Source organism: Triticum dicoccoides, chromosome 4B (assembly GCF_002162155.2).
Source record: "Triticum dicoccoides isolate Atlit2015 ecotype Zavitan chromosome 4B, WEW_v2.0, whole genome shotgun sequence".
NCBI classification, from domain to species: Eukaryota; Viridiplantae; Streptophyta; class Magnoliopsida; order Poales; family Poaceae; genus Triticum; species Triticum dicoccoides.
In genome coordinates, this window is record NC_041387.1 from 616,808,341 (window position 1) to 616,828,642 (window position 20,302).

Sequence of the window (20,302 nt, forward strand, 5' to 3'; positions counted from 1 at the left end):
ACTGATCAACAATTCCAAGGATCCGCCATTGTGCAGATATGTTTTTTTTGGCAGAAGGTATGCGTGGTTATACTGGTGCTAGATGGCGGCACACGCTTAATGCGGCGGCGGCAGGATGTTCGGCGCCCGAGCTCTACGGCAAGATCGGTTCAATCAAGCTGATGCATGTGCTCTACATCGAGACTCATGGACCTGCTATAAAAGAAAAAACTGGGATCAGCGGCCGCTACTACCTTTTGGTTCCGCGTGCCTTCCTCGGGACAGCCAAGAGGCCGTACACACTTTGTCAGGTTTGCGTGGAATCAACCGAGGTGATGTGTTCTTCTTCACGTGATCCACCAGGGAAGTAAATCAATTCCTTAAATAGTACTACTATTTGTCTAAGTACATCACGTCTATCAAATCAATGAATAGGGCATCTTAGCTTTTGCTCACGTGATGACAAAATTTGATGTTTGATTTTTGGTTGCTCCCTATCAATTGCCATTACAACTTCTCGTGGACGCGGTCTGCCCGAATCACCTAGGACATGGGTCTGCTACACGTAGAATAAATCAGATCGGCCGTTCCGTATATTGGTCGGCCTGATGCAGTCTTGAGGCACTCTGGACAGGACTTCCATCGTCCATAATCATCTCATCTGCCATCAGCATGGACGTCGTCGATAAATCACCAGGTGCAATCGTTCTAAGTTATTGACGACGTGCATATTAATATTATTTCAAAGTTTATTTTCTATTGGTTAGCGACTCTTGGTGCTATAGGTTTTGCACTTCGGTCTACATTGCGGTCGTCGTTTCAGGGCGATCTGATTAGCCACCACTGTCTGGCATACATCATATCCGTAACACGGGCAACCCTGTGAACCCGGCACCCTCGTCACGCGACGCCCTATCGACATTGGCCTCGCGCTATTCCAAATATCTTTTAATAATTTATTCCACATAAGTAAATTCTATCAAGAATTTCTATTTATTTTATTATTATCTGGCTTGTGCTACTTTACGCATATAGATGACCAACCTTGACTATGCCATGTCCGCCATGTAGCGTCACCACTTCGTCAAACCAAACTCTTTGTTCGGGCGCCTCAGCGCCCAAGCCATATTCCTTTAACTATTTACTTCACTTAAGTCAGTTAAGTAGAATATATATTTTTATTACTTTTGGCTTGCACTATCTTATGTGTGCAGGTAATCGACTTCGGATGCGTCACGGGGTTACTTCGGCATGCCGACATCGTCGCTCAACCTCTATCGACAAGTTGTTTTGTCACCTTGGCGCGCTATCTTCATCAACCGACGTCTGCCACACCGACCTGTTTCGACGCGTCGACCGATATGGGGGCTCCGGCGTCTATCCGCCGACTCGCCCCATCACCTCGGCTAGATTGGGGGCTTCAGTACCTTTTCATTAACCTACTCCGGAGTGCCGAACTCCTTGCTCGGACACCTCGGGCTTGGTGGCTGGGACCTCGACCATGCTGAGGACTATGAACCTTGTCGGATCTGTCACAAATCAACGGGTGTCTTCGTGCCGCCACACGGCCGAATCCGTCATCAACACCAAGCACATTAACCAGCTAAGTCGCTTTCATGCTAAAAAACTTTCAGTTTTAAATTTTATTCGGTTTGACGAAGCATTATACTTTTTTGGCAAAAAGTTGTTTGTGAAAAACTTCCTTGTCCAAACTTTGTTTGTGACACACAAATTCAAATACCCTGTTTACTTGGGGGCTCCCTTGCTGGAGATTTTCCTCTTGCATATGATTATACTTGTACAGCTTCGTTCCTTGTTTGTGTATTATGCCACAATATGCACCATATTGACCTAAGTGATTTGCAAGCTAGGTTGCCTTGCTCCTGTGTTTACCCCTACGTTCCCGATTGTTCGGCTAGGGAGTAAAGGGAGCACCTCTGCGATTGTCATGATCGGGTCACCCGAGCTGGACCTTAGACTGGGTGAAGCCGAAAGCTAGCGCTCTTACTATTTTCAATAATTGTCGACACACAACGGAACTCATGAGTACAAAAAATCTATTGCACAAGTCTCATAGTAGCAATGAGCAACCGAAGAAAGGTATCGGTGGGGGTACTATTTTCTTCGGAGATGCTTCTTACACTTCGTCAGTAATATAGCATAAGTTCCCTGAGCGCGCTTTGTCTATTACAGCCCTATGGCCTGATTGCCTGGTTATCGGAAACACCGTCGATATTCTCGACAGGTGAAGTACATAACACTTTTCGGCCCTTGGCCGAAGAGGGAGAAGCCGATGGTCGGTTAAGACGCGTTTAAAGTTTGGGTGAACACATATATGATATAAGTACTTCGGTACATACAATCATTATACATAAAACTCTTTTACCCAAGTCACTCGGGGGCTCCTAAATTTATGTGAGCTATTTTATAATAAGTGTTCTTCTTCTTAGTCGTTGCAAATTTTTTTTTCTATCACTCCTTTTTTCGACGCGAGTGTGTGGTCAATAGCCGCTAAAGTTTGCTAAACTAGCCTAACGAGAAGCACTCCGCCTTTGGGATAGGAGGTTGAAGCCGTAGGCTGACCCGCTTGAAGTCTTGAGATAGGATGTATCATGTTAAAGCACGATAGAAGCACAATTCTTTTTTCTAAGACCAAATTTCTGATTGGCACCGAACAATTGATCTAGTTCAAACGTCGAATTTTTCCTGATGTTTTTTGGTTTTCCAATCCTATGGCACTTTCCAGCTATTTGTGTGTTTTCCCCATAAGTCTCGTAGTGCAATGCCGGACACCTTTAGAGATTCGGCAAAAATTCTCGGATATTGCTATATATGCATCCGTTTTGAATTGTGTTTTCGGTCAATAGTTGGGTTGCCCGGCTCCTGCGCTTGCCTCCTATGTTCCGCTTTGTTCGGCTAGGTGTGCAAAGGGAGAACCACTGCGATTGTGCTTCTAGCTCGCATGGTTAAGCACCGCAGTGGAGAAAGCCGAAAACTGACTGTCACAATAAGCGTAAACTGGTCAGCGGTCCGATGACTGTATTAAATGATGGGCCATTCATAACATTGGCCGAAGTGTTTATGGCTTGACCTCGGCTGTCGCCGAACACTAACCAGGGGGCTACTTGCTGGCCTCCCAACTTTAAGCTCCTATGACTAAGTGAAAGTTATAAAGGCCGCATATCTGATTGCCTCGTTTCCGCTAACACAACCGCCTTAGGGCACCGAGACATTGGCTAAGGGTTGTTTTGTTATTGCGGAAACACCCTGCATAGCATCTACAAGGGGGTAGAAGCCGATGATGGGCCACTTTTAGATTATCAACGATCCCAATGGAGGTGAAAATTTGGGTTCATTTAGACCACAGAGTTTGGAAGATTTCCCCGAACTAAATCCTCAGTATTTTCCTACCACATTGATCGGAGTTGCGGTTTCATGATCATGCTTAGCATGACAACCCAAAGAAAGGAACCAATAGCGGGACTATTTTCTTTGGATGATGTTTCTTATGTTAAACAATAATATAACATGTCTCTCTATGTACCTTTGTTTATAAAACCGTATGGCCGGATTGCCTTGTTTGCCGTAAATCTTTGCCCTCATAAAGGCTTTATAAAGTAGGACAAACACTCCTCGACTGCTGGCCATGGAGGTTGAAGCCAATGGTCGGTCAACAAAGTTTTGTACAATGCGGATCCAAGCATTAATGACGTAAAGTACTTGGATACATAGAGTCATTACACATAATTTGTGATTTTACTATGGATATCGATCCTTAATTCGGCCTCCCGTGCCCGCATTAAGGCTCGGGGGTTACTAGGCTTCGGGCTTATTATTTACAAATATTAAAAGGGCACATCGATCCCCTAATCTGGTGTTGCCACCTGACCAGTGTCTCGGGGGCTACTGCATTGACAATCCAATGCAGAAAATTTAAAGGGCAATATAGTTTTTGAAGAGATTATTATCCTCAGGTTGGTCGACCGCACCCAACCTGAGTCTCGAGGACTTTGCACACCGTGTTTCTATTCCTAAGTATGATGCCGAGCTGGGAATTGATCCTCAGGCTGATTTTATGAATCGACTTGAGTCTCAGGGGCTACTAGGGTCAGCGGTTTAATTTTTTTCCTTCCGGTGCATCCCGAATATTAGGCCAACACGCACCTTGAGGGCTACTGGCTATACATCTCGGCAGAGATTACATTGCATAATTCGGAATTAAATTCATAAAAATCAGCCCATGGCCGAGGTGGTGCATCACCTCGGATACAGTCCGACGTTGGTGCTCGACTACAATAGACACCCCGGAAGCAGTCCGGCATAAAGCTCGGACTGGCTACATAGAGGGCATTTCCGGCATTAAGCTCGGCTAAACTCCTTCAACTTTTTTGAACCAAGGTGATCTATGACACCTTGGATATAGTCCGGCGTTGGAGCTCGGACATAGTCCGGTGTTGGAGCTCAGATGCAGTTCAGCGTTGGAGCTCAGCTGTAGCAATACTGCTCAGATACAGCCCGGTGGTGGAGCTCGGATACATTCCAGCAGTGGAGCTCAGATACATTCTGGGATTGGAGCTCGAAAGCGGTCCGGCGTTGGTGCTCGGCTGCAAAGGATACCTCGAATGCAGTACGGCGTTGGAGCTCGGACGCAAGAGGAGACTGCCGCCCGGGAACAACTCCAAACCCGAGGTGTGGCATAAAAATAACAAGGCATTGATAAAGGACAAAAACTTAAAGGGGCTCCTCGGATACCTGACGTATAAGCTCTCCGGATGCACTTCGGCGATCCTCAAGATCGAAGATGAGAAGATTTGTTGAACCAGTTTTCAAGACCGACGACCGAAGATGAAGAACAGTTCGGAAGAATCGAGGAGCGTCCCCACTTGAAGACCGGTTCAAGGGGTTACTGACGGTGTCCTGGACTAGGGGGTACTCACCACGTCATCTCCCGATCAGTTGGATTGGGCCGAGGACCCCCATGGCCATATACTCATGGGCCAGTTCAGATAACCCCTGCCGCATACAAGGAAGACTCCATAAGACTTGGCGCCCAAGATAAGGACTCTCCTAAACCCCAGTCCTCCGGTATCTTAATATAAACCGAGGCCAGGCTAGTCAATAGACAATCTCATATTCATTACTATCATCTCATGGTAGATACATGTACTCTGTACTATACCCCATATGAATACAATCAAAAGCAAGACATAGGGTTTTACCTCCATCAAGAGGGCCCGAACCTGGGTAAAATTCGTGTCCATGTTACCATCGCTCCAAGACGCCCAGCTTAGGACCCCTACTATGAGATACGCCGGATATTGAACCGACACTTGGTACTATTAGAGTCGGCGTACTTGACCAGAGCTGCCATCAGCGTGCCCATATCATTACAATCGCGCTTGAGCTGCCCTAGATTTTGTTTCAGAGGCAAAAAAATGGCAATATTTATCCAACATTAAAACTGCAGAGCCGACATCCATCTTATTAGATGAATGTATTATGGCTTTAACCCGGCGCACCCAATGGGTTGTAGACTCGCCCTCCTCTTGCTTGAAATTCATCAAATCCACAATTGACATGGGCTGCTTGCATGTATCCTTGAAATTCTGGATGAACCGGGCTTTTAGCTCCGTCCATGAACTGATTGAATTAGGTGGCAGGCCTTTCAACCAAGTGCAGGCGGTCCCATCCAACATCATGGTAAAGTACTTGGCCATCGTAGCATCACTGACCTCCAATAACTCCATAGCCATCTCGTAGCTTTCAGTCCATGCCCCGGGCTGTAAGTCGGCTGTGTAGTTCAGTACCTTCCTAGGTCCCTTAAAATCCTTGGGCAAGCGCTCGTTATGTAGAGCCGACACTAGACAGGGGACACCTCCGGTCATGGTGGCTACACCTTCCTCGATAGAAGTCGTAGGATAAACCGGATACAGCTGGTAAGCCGTCAGCTGAGCCGCCTGCTCAGCTGCCTGCTGAGCCACTGCCCGCTCAGCCTCTTGACGTATTCTGTCCTGATCTACCAAGTTAAAGGACCCGTGGTGCACCGGGTCATGACCACTTGGCTGGTTACAACGACGGACGGTTCTTGAAACAGCCGATGAATCCATGTGCCTGCTATAACTCGGGCTTTGACTTGGACGAGGGGTCGAATGGATGTTGTCCCGGCTGTATGAGTATGCCTCCTGTTATGCTAAGGCCGTCTGAAGAAGTTCTCTGACCCGGGAGGTTTCAACCGCCGTCGGAGAGTCGCCATGAATTGGGAGAGCCGCCAGCCGTGCCGCCGCTTCTATCATGTTCTCCAACAGGTTAGAATAGTGACCCGGAGGGGTTGGTACATACTGAGGTGGAGCCGTGTTCACGCGGGGAGGCCCCATCACCTGTGGCTGAACCGGTGCCTCGCCCCCGGGTGTCGCAACCCGGTCTGCCTCAGTACACGGGGAGAGCCACGGCGGGTTACTCGGCCTTGCACCAGGCGTGTGAAAGAGGTTTGGAGGATCATAAACCGGAGGGAGTCGAGACTGAGTCTTCTGATGTCTTCTCCTCATGACCTCCTAAGACGCGTTCTGATCTTGCGTGAGCCGGTAAGTCTGTACCTGAATCCGCTGAGCCTGAACGTCCAAAGCCGCCCGCTCTGCAGTTATCCTGACGTATTCCGCTACTAGATCTTCCTTAGCCTGCACCATATCTAATTTTAACTGTGCCACTTCCGCATCATGTCGAGCTTGATCCGTCGGGTTGACCACGGCGGTTAACAGAGTGGTCACCTTATCCGTGAGATCCATCAACACCTAAGCCGGCGAGCGGACAGGGCCTCCTGCCCCGGCCGCTGCTGATCCGGAGGTCATGGCTGCCGCAGTTTTGGAGTCTTGGATATGTTGTATGCCGGCCATGAAGATCCCAACCCTGCTCGGCGGCTCGAAGCAGTCTGGAATACTGCTGCCACCGGAACAGCCCCCAAGCCTGCCATCTTGCAGTTGATACAATGAATCCGTGTCACCTGTGGATGACCCGCCATCAGAGTAGATGGCCGTTTCACCACCAGATGCAGATCCCTCAGAGAGCCCTTCATGGATACATCCCACAAAGGCACGCTTCACAGCAGGCAGAGCCCGGGCGGGTCTTGCACGCTGAGCCGTCTCGACGAGGTCGGTGCAGATGTCCGGCTCGCCGATCTTGCCGATGAAGAAGTGAATTCCACCGAAGGGGACCCGGTACCCGTACTCAATTGAGTCAGCATCGGGGCCCCATCCTGCATCATCAATGTAGATCTTGCCGCGATGACTCTTGGTCATCCGGCCCACAACATATCCCGTGAGTCCTTCAAAGCTGCCCTTCAAAACTCAAATCCACCATGCGCTGGCCCCACGATGGGCACCAGCTGTCGTGGAATTGTCATGGCAGATGTCCTAGCGAAAGGACTTAGTCGTGGAGCCATCGCAACTAGGAAGCTTAAAGGGGTTAATCGGGACAAAGGACATTAGGTTTATACTAGTTCGGCCCCTTACGGTGAAGGTAAAAGCCTAGGATCCAGTTTTGAGTTGGATTGCTTATGTCTCGATAACCAGGGAGAGAATCGCTTGACCTAGCTATCGAGTTGATGTTTCTTGCCCTGAACTACCGCCGGGTCATCCGTTTATATACGTAGGTCGACGCCCAGTGGCTCTGCAGAGTCCCGGCTGGCTCATAAACAGTGTCCGGCTCGGTCTCTTAACTATTCTTGCCTTACAATATAAGTCACACATACATGGCGGTTTATCACTACGGGCCTTAAGTTGCTTCTGGGCCTTGGGCCCTTAACTAAACCGCCATCTATATCCTGGGTCTAGGGCTTCAAGAATATTTGCAAGTATAACCCGACCCCTCCTAGGCGGGTCATACCAATAGTTATATCCCCAACACACTTGATGCTGTTTTGCTTATGAATGATTTAATGGGATTCTTATATTTGGTATACTTTGTTGTTGTGATGCATAAGAAACAGAATGACCATAAATTTATTTTGGACCCTCTGATGCTCATTTATCTCATGTGTCCCTGATGCAATAATGGAAGGTACTATAGGAGGATAGTGAGGAGCTTGTGACAAATACATTTTTCTCTCGAGCGCCATCCTCATCATCTGGAAAGCCAACTCAAGAACCTAAAATGCAAACATGGAGATCTTTTGTAGTGGCCCTAGATTTTATTGCCCATCGTCTGCAAGACTTTGTTATTGCGATCTTATTCACTGGGTTAGTTTGTGTTCCTGTGACTAGCTACCTACCATTTCAGTATTATTAGCTTAACATTATATGTAGTTCTATCGAGTATGTTTGTATGGTTAACTGGTTTCTCCAATTTGGGGACCCTGTTTGTCTAGTGTGCTTTCATCAATACCAAGTAGTGAAAAGGCGTGCTATTGGTCTAAAATATTTAAGGGCTGGCAAGAGAATTTGTTCGCTATATATGGAAGATTAGTTATTATCAAATCTAATTTAAGTACCAATACAACACTCTTTCTAAGGCTTCTCTCTTATAGCCCTCCAAATGTTTCGAAAAAGGAGTAGACTTTTTTATGTAGACATGAGGTAACGGGGTTAAGGGACAAAAAATCACCTAGTTAATTTGGTGTTAGTCAGTGTGTGCCCAAATCAAGTGGTTGATCTTAACTTGCCAATGATGAATAAGAAATTTTTTGGAAATGGTTATAGAAGCATCAAAATGGAAAGGGGTTAATTTTGTCGACAAAATACGCTATTGGCAGATGTTCTTTCAAGTTGAGGTTTTTTTTGAACTACAGGACAAGAGTGGGGACACTCCTCTCTCGCCTCACCATCTGGCGAGGCTGCCGAATCTAATGAAAAGAGAGGGATCTGGGGAGGAGGAGAAACATGGGAGGGGTGTGGAGGAGAGAGGTAGAGAAAACAAGGTGGGGGCACACATTTGTAGCCGTGTCGGTTGTGGAACCTTAACTTTGATGCCGCCAAGTTGTTTCCCCTGAGCTAGATCAGTTGAGCATGAAATCTAGCTCTAAAGTGGGCATATGATCCAATCGGTGCAAGTGGAACAATGTGGTTTATCGTTGGGGAGAGGGTTACCACTACAACACATTCTTTGACCCATTCCGCAAGAAAGCGAGCTAGGTTAGGCGAGAAAAAAAATCCAATGATGAAAATCTAGGTGTTGTGATGATGACATAACGAGGTTGCATTGAACATTTGTGTTTGCTAGTTTGCACCATTAGCTGGGATGATTTCTTTCTTTTTATCACATTAATCATGTGAAGTCTATGTTGTATCATCTATCGGGCTTTAGCATATTATGTAGGGAACCAAGACTGGTTGTTATGTTCCAATTTGGAAGAAATTGCATTTGTTGTTTGAAAGCTATTGAATTGTAGATCAACCATCACAAGTAATATGCTAACATATTTGCCCATACAACCATCACAAGTAAATATCTTGATTGTTACAAAAGTGCATTTGTAAAATATATAAGATGAGGGCATGTTTGATGGCCCTCGAAACCACACCCTATTGAATGGGGGGGGGGGGAGGGTGCATGTTGACCTCTAGAATGCAAAGTATTTTGTTTCTACATGGTTACACACTGTATATAGAATTCGAGGATTCTGTTACCATGGCAACCGATTGAGCTTCCACAGGAGGCAATTTTCTGCCATGGGAGCTGATTGGAAATGATCTCCAATAGGAGCAAAGTGGCAACATATTGAGAGCAACATTAGAAAAGTGATCGGCCGATTAAATAAAAAGGCACCCTTGCAAAAAAACTCCTTTAAAAACCTGCGTGCAACATAACAATAATGGTTAATGAATGTTTGTTCTACCCTTATGATTATTGGTTCAAGCCTGGTTGAATGGACCAAAAAGCCATTATTTATTGTTATTTTTTGAAAGCAAGCAAACAAGGAAGGAGTAAAATCTATGGCAAAAATAACCCTCCAAAAATTTGAGTGTCCCCATGTCTCACTGGGTTGTGGTTTCCAACTTTCCATGTGCTTATGCATGTGGCTCGAGTGTGATGACTATCTTGCCTTTTCGCAAAAGTTATAAATTAAATAGATCTAGACATAGATGGTGGAATGGCCGGCGTAGTTTCCACTCGGCAAGAAAATCATGGTTGTTTGTGTTGTACACATAAATGGAATTGAAGGCTAGGAACTACAAGTGCATACCTTTTTATTTGGCAGAACACTCAAATTTCCATACTTTTATTGAAAAATTGGAGATTCATATGTTTCCATAACACACTGGAAACTTTTACCTTTTGGTTATTTCTAGTCTCATCTTTTAGTGTTATGACATTGGACATATGAGCTTGATTCATCTTGATGAATTTATGACTAATTTCTTTCTCATTTTGATGGTGTCCTCCATTCTAGTGCATTCAATGTCATCATGTGATGATGTGAATTTTGCAATCTCTTAAGTGGATTTGCATTTTACTAACCGATGAAATAAAAGGCCTGACATTGATTAAGACAACTGAATACAAACTCCGTGGAACAAATTATTACAATGCCCCAGATAACACATGCCACACAACCACGTAGGGAGAGAGCACGTGGAGGACCACACGTCTAGCAAATGCTGGGGGAGTCGACCGACCGTGCTGCACCTCCAAGCGTCACCGCCAAAAATCACCATCAAGAAGGACCCACAACTAATTGCCGGTGATGAAGATGATGGTCGGCGTCCTAAAGGTGGATGAAGACGACTTCGTCTAGTATCCTTTGGACATAGAGGATCAATATCTCACCAACATCAAGTATCCTTTAGAACAGCATGCACCAGAGAGGAATATGCCCCTTAAGCAGATGGTGGCCTCCTCAAAGAATCTAAAGCGACACTAAAGACCTTCTTTCCAAGGATCTACATCCCAAGAGAACAAATTTTGCCTCCAAGATAGGAGGTTGAGAGGGATGGTTGCCACTACATGCACATGAATTCGACAAAGACTCCGCTCCAGCCAGAGAAGTACATGTGGTATGATAAATCTCCAACTCAAGTGAAGAGAACCGCTACCTATCCATGGAACAAGAAAGATCATGCACTGATTCCAAAGGAGGTTGGTTCAGTTTTGAGTGTCAAATTCACTATTTTTGGAGACAAATAGTGAAGCAGGAGATCTCCAGAAAAGGATTTTTGTGTCATCAAAGGTATGACGGGTATAAATTTGCAGGAGATTATGGGATAGGGAAGGGGCAATGATCCAGAGAGATCCCGATGCAACCTTTGGATGAATGCTTGTCACCATCGTGGGGCCAAAAATTGAAATGGGAGAAAATGACTTGGGAAATCAAAAGAAGAGAAGGGAGGATATTTAGATGGGCACCTTTGGGACAAATCGAGTAGAGTACTTTGGCGAGGAAGGCAGTGATGGAGACCATACTAAGGATGACCATGATAGGAGCTCGTGTTCATCATATTATGCTTGCTTTGGCATGCCACTGGCTCTAGATTTTCTTCAGCATGTGCTTTGAGTGTCTAGAAACTATATTTCTTTCTAGCTCAAATTCTAATATTGATCATGTACCTATTTGTGCATATTTGACACTTAAGTTTGCTACACCTTTCCCAAAGATCCCACCTTCTGTACGCAAACAAAGATAAAACTAATGTTGGTTTTGCTAATACATGGTACTCGCTTGCTTTTGGATCTTGGCGCCACCCTTTTCTGGCTACTGAGAACTGATACCTATCTATGTTGTTTTCCTTGGTATACTAAAATTCAGAAGCATGCATAGTTTTGTTCTGCATGCTTGGCCAGAGTGTTATTGATACATGACATACCTTGGAAAAGTATGGTTGTTTCCTTTTTCCTTCTATGTAAATTTAATTCCAGCTATCCCCTGCCTTCCTTAGCACTGTCAAGAAACCCACAGGTTACAACTCCCACTTCCCAAATCCGATCTGAACCCCGATCTGTCCCACCGCCGATTGTGGCCGCCCGAGCATGATGTTTGATTTTGGCAGCAAGAGGACATGAGAAAGATCTTCTCCATGTTATGTGGGTCCCTAATACACCCTCATCGTGACGCTGCATCCCCTCCCGCGCTTGGGTCTTCCCTGAGCCACTAGCGTACCTCGCCGACGTGAGGAATTCCACCACTGCGGAGGCCTTCTTGAGTGATGGCCACATTGTCCAGGTCACTGTTTGCATCACCAACCAGCCTTCTATCTGTGTGTCCACTGCCCTTGCCTCATGGAAGACGGTTGTGGCAGGCCCAACGTCATCTGCTCCAAGAAGGATTTCCTTGTTGTCTCCATCCTCTTCCTACCCATCCTCAGAGGGCGACATGAGTACTTCATCTACAAGGCCAACCCCATGCCATCGTTGTGCCTGCTCCCAGGTCCCCACCAGCGCATACTCACATCCTCGGATCTTGGCCTCTTTCCCTATGATAACAGCGTCCATTTAATCCTGGCTGCGCTGTGGTATTCACCGATCCCTTGGGGTTTGATCTCCCCCAGGACTTGGGTTTGGAGGTGTAAAGTGTCGTAGGTGGAGCTGTCGTTCCATGTCAGAGCGTGGATGACCTAGTTTCTAGCTTCCAAGGTGATTCACTTTGGAGAAGCTCGAATGGGTTGATCTTTGGATGGGGATTCTATTCTACAAAATGCTCACCAAAATGTGTGTGGCGCGCTTCATCGCATTTCCTAAGGTGATGCCTGGCAACATGAACAACACAAAATTGTATTTCTGGCCGGTTTAGAATGTTTGCATACAGTAATGGCATGATCAAGTTTGCCGAGATAAAAATATAAGAAAGACCAGATATTGATTAAAGGTCGTATGATGACATGGATATGGAACGACTTCTTGCGACCAATGAATCAAGGGATTCATAGCTTATGACAAGAAAATCTCGGTTGACTACCCAAGTCATTCTATGTTGTTGCCTGACTTGACTCTGAGTGACACCTATGCAAGAGTGTTGACATTAAAGGACCCACTAGCATCTCACCTGTCTTGCACTTGACCTGTGATTGTGATAATATTGTTTACTTGTTGTGTAAATCAAAATTTTGAAGCATAAAGACATGGCTGATCACAATTGACCTCAAAAGAAGATGTTGGTTGATATGGCACCATTTTCTTTCAAAGGATATACCTCAGCCCGCCCTTGTGCATTGTCCAAGTATCTCAACATAGTTCCAGGTAATTATGCTAATGCTTGCATGTTGATCATTTGATTTTTTCTTGTACTCAAAGTACTTTATTAATGTTTTTCTTGTGAAGGAAGTGTTATGATTATGAGTATGTTTCAGTATGGAGATGAGAAACATGTTTAGTGGTGTATCTAGGTTATCCACTACACTGGGTAGGGTTCACATATTACTCATGTCCTAATGAACAAATATAAATTTGGTTACAACTTCTAGTTGGGTTGATGGATGTAAGTAAATTACTAAATCCACATGCACACCTTAGTTTGTTGTTGCACCCCTGGTTTTCTGATCTAGAGTCCACCTTGCATGTGCGATGTTTATTGTGCTGACTGCATTTTGTTCACATGTGGTTGCTGAGTCTAGCATTAAATCCTGATAGCTGTGATACTGTATGGGCAAGAATTAAATGGAGAAGCATTTATTGTTGTCAACATTTACCCGCATGTGTGGTTCTCAACCTTTGAAATATTTGGGTGTTCTAATTGATCAACAAAGACATGCATGAGAGGATGTTCAGTGTCAGGTTATAGAGGATAGTACTGCATCCAAACAAACTAAAAAAGGATTTGTGCAACATACAATTCAGTCAGCTAAGCAACTAAAAATATTGTATGTGACCTAGAGACGTGAATGCGAACTCGTCCTTTAGCCTTTTTTTCCAGAGTATCCGACAATCAGTTGTGGACTTTAGTGGCTGAACTCTCAATTGAACTCAATACCTTATAATCGATCAGTAGATATTTCCTGACCAATCAATGCAATTTTGGTTATGAATGAGTTAATGGGATTCTTATATTTGGTGTATTCTGGTGTTGTGATGCATAAGAAACACGATGACCATAAATTGATTTTAGACCCTCTGATGCTCATTTATCTCATGTGTCCCTGATGCATTAATGGAAGGTACTTTAGGAGGATAGTGTGGAGCTTTTGACAAAGACATTTTGCTCTTAAGAGCCATCCTCATCATGTCAAAAGCCAACTCAAGCTTCCCCTAAAATGCAAACATGGAGATGGAGATCCTTTACGGTGGCCGTAGCTTTTGTTGTCCATCCTCTACAAGACTCTGTTATTGCCATTTTATTCAGTAGGCTATTTTGTGTTCCTATGACTAGCTACCTACCATTTAAGTATTGTTAGTTTAACATTATGTGTAGTTCTATCACAAGTATTTTGGTATGGTTAACTGGTTTCTCCAATTTGTGGACCCTGTCTATCTAGTTTGCTTTCATGATAACCAAGTAGTGAAAAATCATACCGCTGGTCGAAAATATCTAAGGTTTGGCACGAGAACTTGTTATTTTGCAAACCTCCTAAACAAAGTATCTCTACTTATAAGATTGATTTAACTTATTGTTCCACTTATAAACCATGTGGCAATAGAAACCTAAGACCAAAAGTAAATATAAAATCAAAGTCGTTATGCATCAGTTGGACATGCAGACACAAATAAATAGCTCGTACCACAATGTATGTTTAGCATGCCTTACCAAAGAGACACATAGGAGATATTCAAGGAATTGTTTCCACACTAATGCATTTTCACACGACCAAGTGGTATGCTGTTAGTAAGGGAAATGGGGAAACAAAAATAGAAATGATAAAATCAACAAAATAAGAAAGCTAGTTCCACATTTCCCTACCCCATCCCGCTCCAATCCCAAACCCTAGCCTATTGGAGTACCACTTGTCACTTTGCCTCTATCACAAAACCTAGCCTACTAGACCCCACCACTCATCGCTTTGTCACAATCTCGGATCCTAGCCTGCTAGACACTACCATTTGTCACTCTGACATAATCTCAAACCCTACCCTAGCAAACCCCATGATCAATTGTCCTCTGCCCGCAATCCCTGATTCAATCCACGAGGATCCAGAGGAGTCCTTCAAGGATATTCATACTATTAAACACTTGAAGCACCACACAGAATTACCATCGCGAAATCTCACACAATCAAGCCCTATGCATGCTGGCCATGATGTCATGAACAAATATAGAGGTATGGTTATTATCGAGAGCAACAACTCAAACCCCATTGCATAGACACACTATGTGGCTTGAGCATGTCAGCATGGGATTTATGATCTGAGCTTGATGCCACCAATACAAAGGTTAGAATATGTCTTCTACTTTATAACTTTGTATTTGGGTTGTATCCATGCTTCCCTGCATATGGGATTCAGCTGTTTTTAAATCAAGCAGATCGAGGTGATGAGTGATCATATCAGGTTTTGATCTAGCTCTATGACCCTCAGTGGAACCCTAGTAGACCTATGTGCTCCTCTTCATTGTTATGCATTGCCCCTAGCTTTTGTGTATTTGCTATGATTAGTTTTTTGTAGTCTAGCATGGTTTACAGTTTAACATTATTTGCTTAGCTTCTTGTACTTTAGCATCTCTTATACTTTTAGCATTTTTTGTGGTTAGTTATTTGAGTTTAACATACTTTACAAATTAAGCTTTTATCTGGTTAGTTCTTGCAATTTTATGAGGTTTACACTTTTAGCATTTATGTAGTTGTTGCATTTTAGTGGTTTACAATTTTAGCACTTCACTAATTAGGTTCTTGTAGGTTAATGGCATTTACACTTTTTGCACTTAATTGGTTAGTTTCTTGCAATTTATCTAGTTTATACTTTCAACATTTATACTTGATCTCACGCACACATGATGAAGTTTGTAACGAAGTAATTTCCCGAGGGTGCCTTTGAAAACTACATCTTGCCCATTAGGTGGAGAGCTGGCTTGTGCAACTGAGGCACTCTGGAGAAATTCAAGTAAGTGCTGATCATGTATGCCAGATAAACAAAGATGAGGTTATTGAACAGATGGACCAAGTTGTTTCCTCCGAGCTAGATTAGTTGACCATGACATCTATATCCAAAGTGGGCATCTGCTCCAATGGGTGCAAGTGGAACAATGTGGTTTATGGTTGGGGGGAGGGTTACCACTACTTCACATTCTTTGGCCCATTCCGCAAGAAAGAGAGCTAAGCGGGCGAGAAAAAAATCCAATGATGAAAATCTAGGTGTTGTGGTGGTGACCTAATGAGGCTGCATTGACCGTTTGTGTTTGATAGTTTGCACCATTATATTGGATGATTTCTTTCCTTTTATCACATTGATCATGTGAATTCTATGTTGTATCATCTATTTTTTTATCATATTATGCAGGGAATCGAGACTTTTTGTTTTGGCAAGAGTTCCAATTTGGGAGAAATTCCATGTTTGCCATTTGAAAGCTATTAAGTTATAGTTCTAACTTCAAAAGTAAATTGCTGACACATTTGCCCATACAACCATCACAAGTAAATCAGACATGTCTTGCCCACACCATGAAGCAAAATATGGGGCATGTGTTGTACCCACAAATGTTTTTGGGATAAGGTGAAAGGAAACATGGGTCTTGCCTTTTCCGCTAGAATGTAGAACAAGTTTTAGGTTTAGGATTAGCTGTTCGGAAAGAAAGCTAGGTTTGTGAATGAACAGAACATGAAGCAAGGCAAATTATGGACTGGCACCAATGAAATTTGGTGGCCATCGGCACAACAATTTTTTTTGATTGTCCTTGAAAACCTCATTTTGCCTATCGCCTACAGAGCCGGTCTATGTAACTATGATGTCATGGAGAAATTCAATGAAGAGTCGATCGTGGATGAAAAGCTCAAGAAATATGAGGTTGTCTAATAGATGGAACAAGATGTATGGATGATAGGATATGTTAGTCCAATAAAAAATAATAATAAGTATGCCAAAGTGTATGTAATTGATAGCAATATAGCATGAATCATACAAATATTGTAGATATGTTTGGTACGTATCATATTCTACCATCTCCTCTTCCACATCTCACTCTCTTTCTCACCATCGTTCCACCACCATGAACCCCTCCGCACCAACCTTCGATGGACAACACTGCTACTCGGGTGATCGCGTGGTACCCACTTAAAGTTTGTGAAGTATATGCAGGTGTACTCTCGGTTCAACACCATGGACGAGATGATCAAGGAAGGAGAAGTTGTGCTCTCACATGCAATGAATACTGAGATAGAGATGATGAAGCCTGATCCTGCCAACGGTACTATGCAGGTGGACATACTGTTGTGGCCATGGATGAGGATAAGTTGGCAGATCAAGGTCAGAGAACTATATGGTCCAAGTACAGGTCTACCATTGTGGTGGCACCGACCACCATTGTTCTAGAGGACGATAATGAGGAGGAGATGGTGGACATTGGCAATACCAAAGCAGTCGAGATAGTGGCCAGGTTTCTTGAGCCTGGCTCCTCTATAATGTCGTTGTAGGTCGAAGAGTACCAGCATCAAGGTTACCACCATTTAAAGTACCTCTAGGCCCGCCATGTCTAGTTAAGATAAAGGTATTCTCATTTAATATAACCCCCTTTTAATCAAAATCCTTCCCAATACCATTGTATAGACTAACCGAGCAAGCCTTAAATGAACTCTCCTAGTTTAATCAATGCCACAACAGACCACTTTCCATTTAATCGACGTGTGAAGTTTAATCGATGGATAAATGATGCCTTAATTGATCCATGCGAAGGTGTGGAGAGAGGGCATACCTCCATTGATGAAGGCATATGGGAGAGAGAGAATCAGTGATGAAGCCGATGTGTGCCACTGGTGCTTGCCATCCAGATCTTGCCTCCTACGATGGTCACTGCCGCTGGAGAGAATGAAGATAGGGGAGCCTGAGCATTGAGAAATGTGTGAGGGGATTTATGGTTCCACATCGGGAAATAATGTGGTGTCTCTCACGGGCCCCACACGAGCAGCCGCCTGCAACCATGTGTGGTCACTCACATCGCTCGGGCCTAGCTCATTGGAAGTAGTTGATTGGGCTGTTCCTCTAGACACAGGCCGAATGGTGCTCTAATTGTCATGCCATGCAGGCGAAATAGTAAAAGAAGGCATCCAAATGGGTTAATTTGGCTCCCCAAAGCCTGCATGAGCCTCGCAAAGCCTACCAAACACACGATAAGGGGTGGACTGTAGTAATGTTGTGGTGCGGCATCAGCTCCTTCGGTTGTCCATGTACATCCCCGTCCCACTCTTGTCATTCCTCTTGGCATGCCTCTCTATCCTATCGGTCGTCCTTAACTATATCGAAAGTGCCTCTGTAAGATCTAGCGGTCCCACCTCACCACATCTCATCTTCAATTGGCGTATGGCTCTCCTAGTTGACTACAAGCCGTGATAGTGTTGGCTTTTCATTGGTTGGTCGTCGGTATACCCGTGGTGTGGGATTTTGTGGTAGTTCAACCCCCTCCTTCTTTGGCTCGGACAGATTGAGGATGCAATCCAAACTTATTTCCCACCATGTCGGTTGTGTTTAGCTTTGTTTCCGATCTTGGATAGCTTCATCTTTTGTTCTTTCCCATACCTTTCTCCCCCTGGGTTTGTACATGTCCACACCTTGGTCCTCCTTCTACGACATGGATGATTGTCGTTTTGACAACATCAGGCTACTAGATTCATAGCTTGGTGACATGGTGTCTATGATCACACAAGTGGTGGCATCTCAAGGCTAATGGTGGTTTTGTCCATCTATTACATGTGCTTCAATCACTGTCATTGTCGTTGCTATGGTAGTCACATTGTTTGGGTTATAGTGGATTGGTGTCCACGCCTTAGCGGTGGACAGTTATTGCTTTCTTGCATTGTGTTGTAATTTTACATGTATGTTGGTTTCAGTCATCTCTTGGTTGCACAACATCAACTCTTGGATTGCCTATCTTAAGGCCGGTTAGGTTCTTATGTTTGTTTCAAGTGTCATGCCTCTCTGGAATGTTGTATGGTTTGTTCCTTCTTTGGATTTGTATAATCTTCTTTCTTAGTGAAATCATATGCAACTCTCTTGCATGGTTCGAAGAAAATCTCCAACATGGCTTAGAAAGTATATCTTACATTCTAGGTGTTTTGTGTGCACCATTCTCAATGTTTGGTATAATAGCTTAGAAAATTAAACATGTAGAAATTATGAAGCATTGAGAAAAATGCCATAGGAGAAAATATATATATCCATAAGAACTCTTGGTATTCTCTCATTGATGTGATGGTTCATTTTGTTCCACTACACAAAATAGCAAAACCCCACTTCTCCATCTCTCTACCTCTCTAGCGCTATACGGGTGGTACATTCTTAGCTATCGCTTGCTATAAAGTTCCACCTTAATGAATAGACATGCGGCTCTCATGCATGCCACTTATCAGTGGCTTGATTTGAGCAATGCTCATTGTGGCATACATCACAACACCTATTTGCTATGACACAGTCAATTCGGCCAAGCGAGCTTGACCTCCATACATAGCCCATCAAGTCCCACTAAGTTTGTTATTTCCAACCTCACATGTGTGTATGAATAAGAATCCCAATTGTGATAAATATCATGCCTATTTTTTGTGTTCATGAAATAAAATAGAAACAAATCTAGACATAGATTCATGAATAACGTGTGTACTTGCATTTGGCAAGAAAATTATGGTTGTTTGTGTTCCTCCATATAAATGAAATGGAAGTCTGGCAACTATGAGTGCATACCTTTTATTTGGCAGAACACTCCATTCGCCATACGTTGTCTTGAAAGTGCAGAGTTGTATATGTTTCCCTAATACCTTGGAATTTTCACTTACCTTTTAGTTATTTCTAACAACGCGTTTCAGTATTATGATAAGAGGCATATGAGCTTGATTCATCTTGGTGATTTTCTGGCGTAGTTTACTTTTCATTTGAGTAAAATGCGCCCTTATTCCATTAACTCAAATTGATTGCACACTAGAGACTAACAACATGGAAAGTGATCACATGTGGGCCATAAAATGATTAATTTTATCAAATAAGGCCAAAACTAATTCCGGACGGAAAACTGATCACGTGGCTACCACGTGAGATTATCTTTAATATCTTGTAAACATACAATTTTTCTACATAGGTCTTTATGCAACAATGTCGATGTTGCAACTGACTTTTTTTTGTAGCTATGACTTATGCAATTGCTTTGGCTCAAATCAATCAGCACATAGGTTTCCCTTTGTTTGTGTGAAGGAAAAAAATTAAAAGGTTGTGTGTTCCATGAGACTTGAATCCGCAAAGCGAGTTTGTTAGCAATGGGCTTTATAAGCACTAGAAC

General features: G+C 43.8%; 1 pseudogene; it reads left to right on the forward strand.

Moving 5' to 3' along the window:
- The first annotated feature begins 11,937 nt into the window (after window positions 1-11,937).
- LOC119292906 lies at window positions 11,938-17,456 on the forward strand (annotated as a pseudogene).
- Window positions 17,457-20,302: the final 2,846 nt, after the last annotated feature.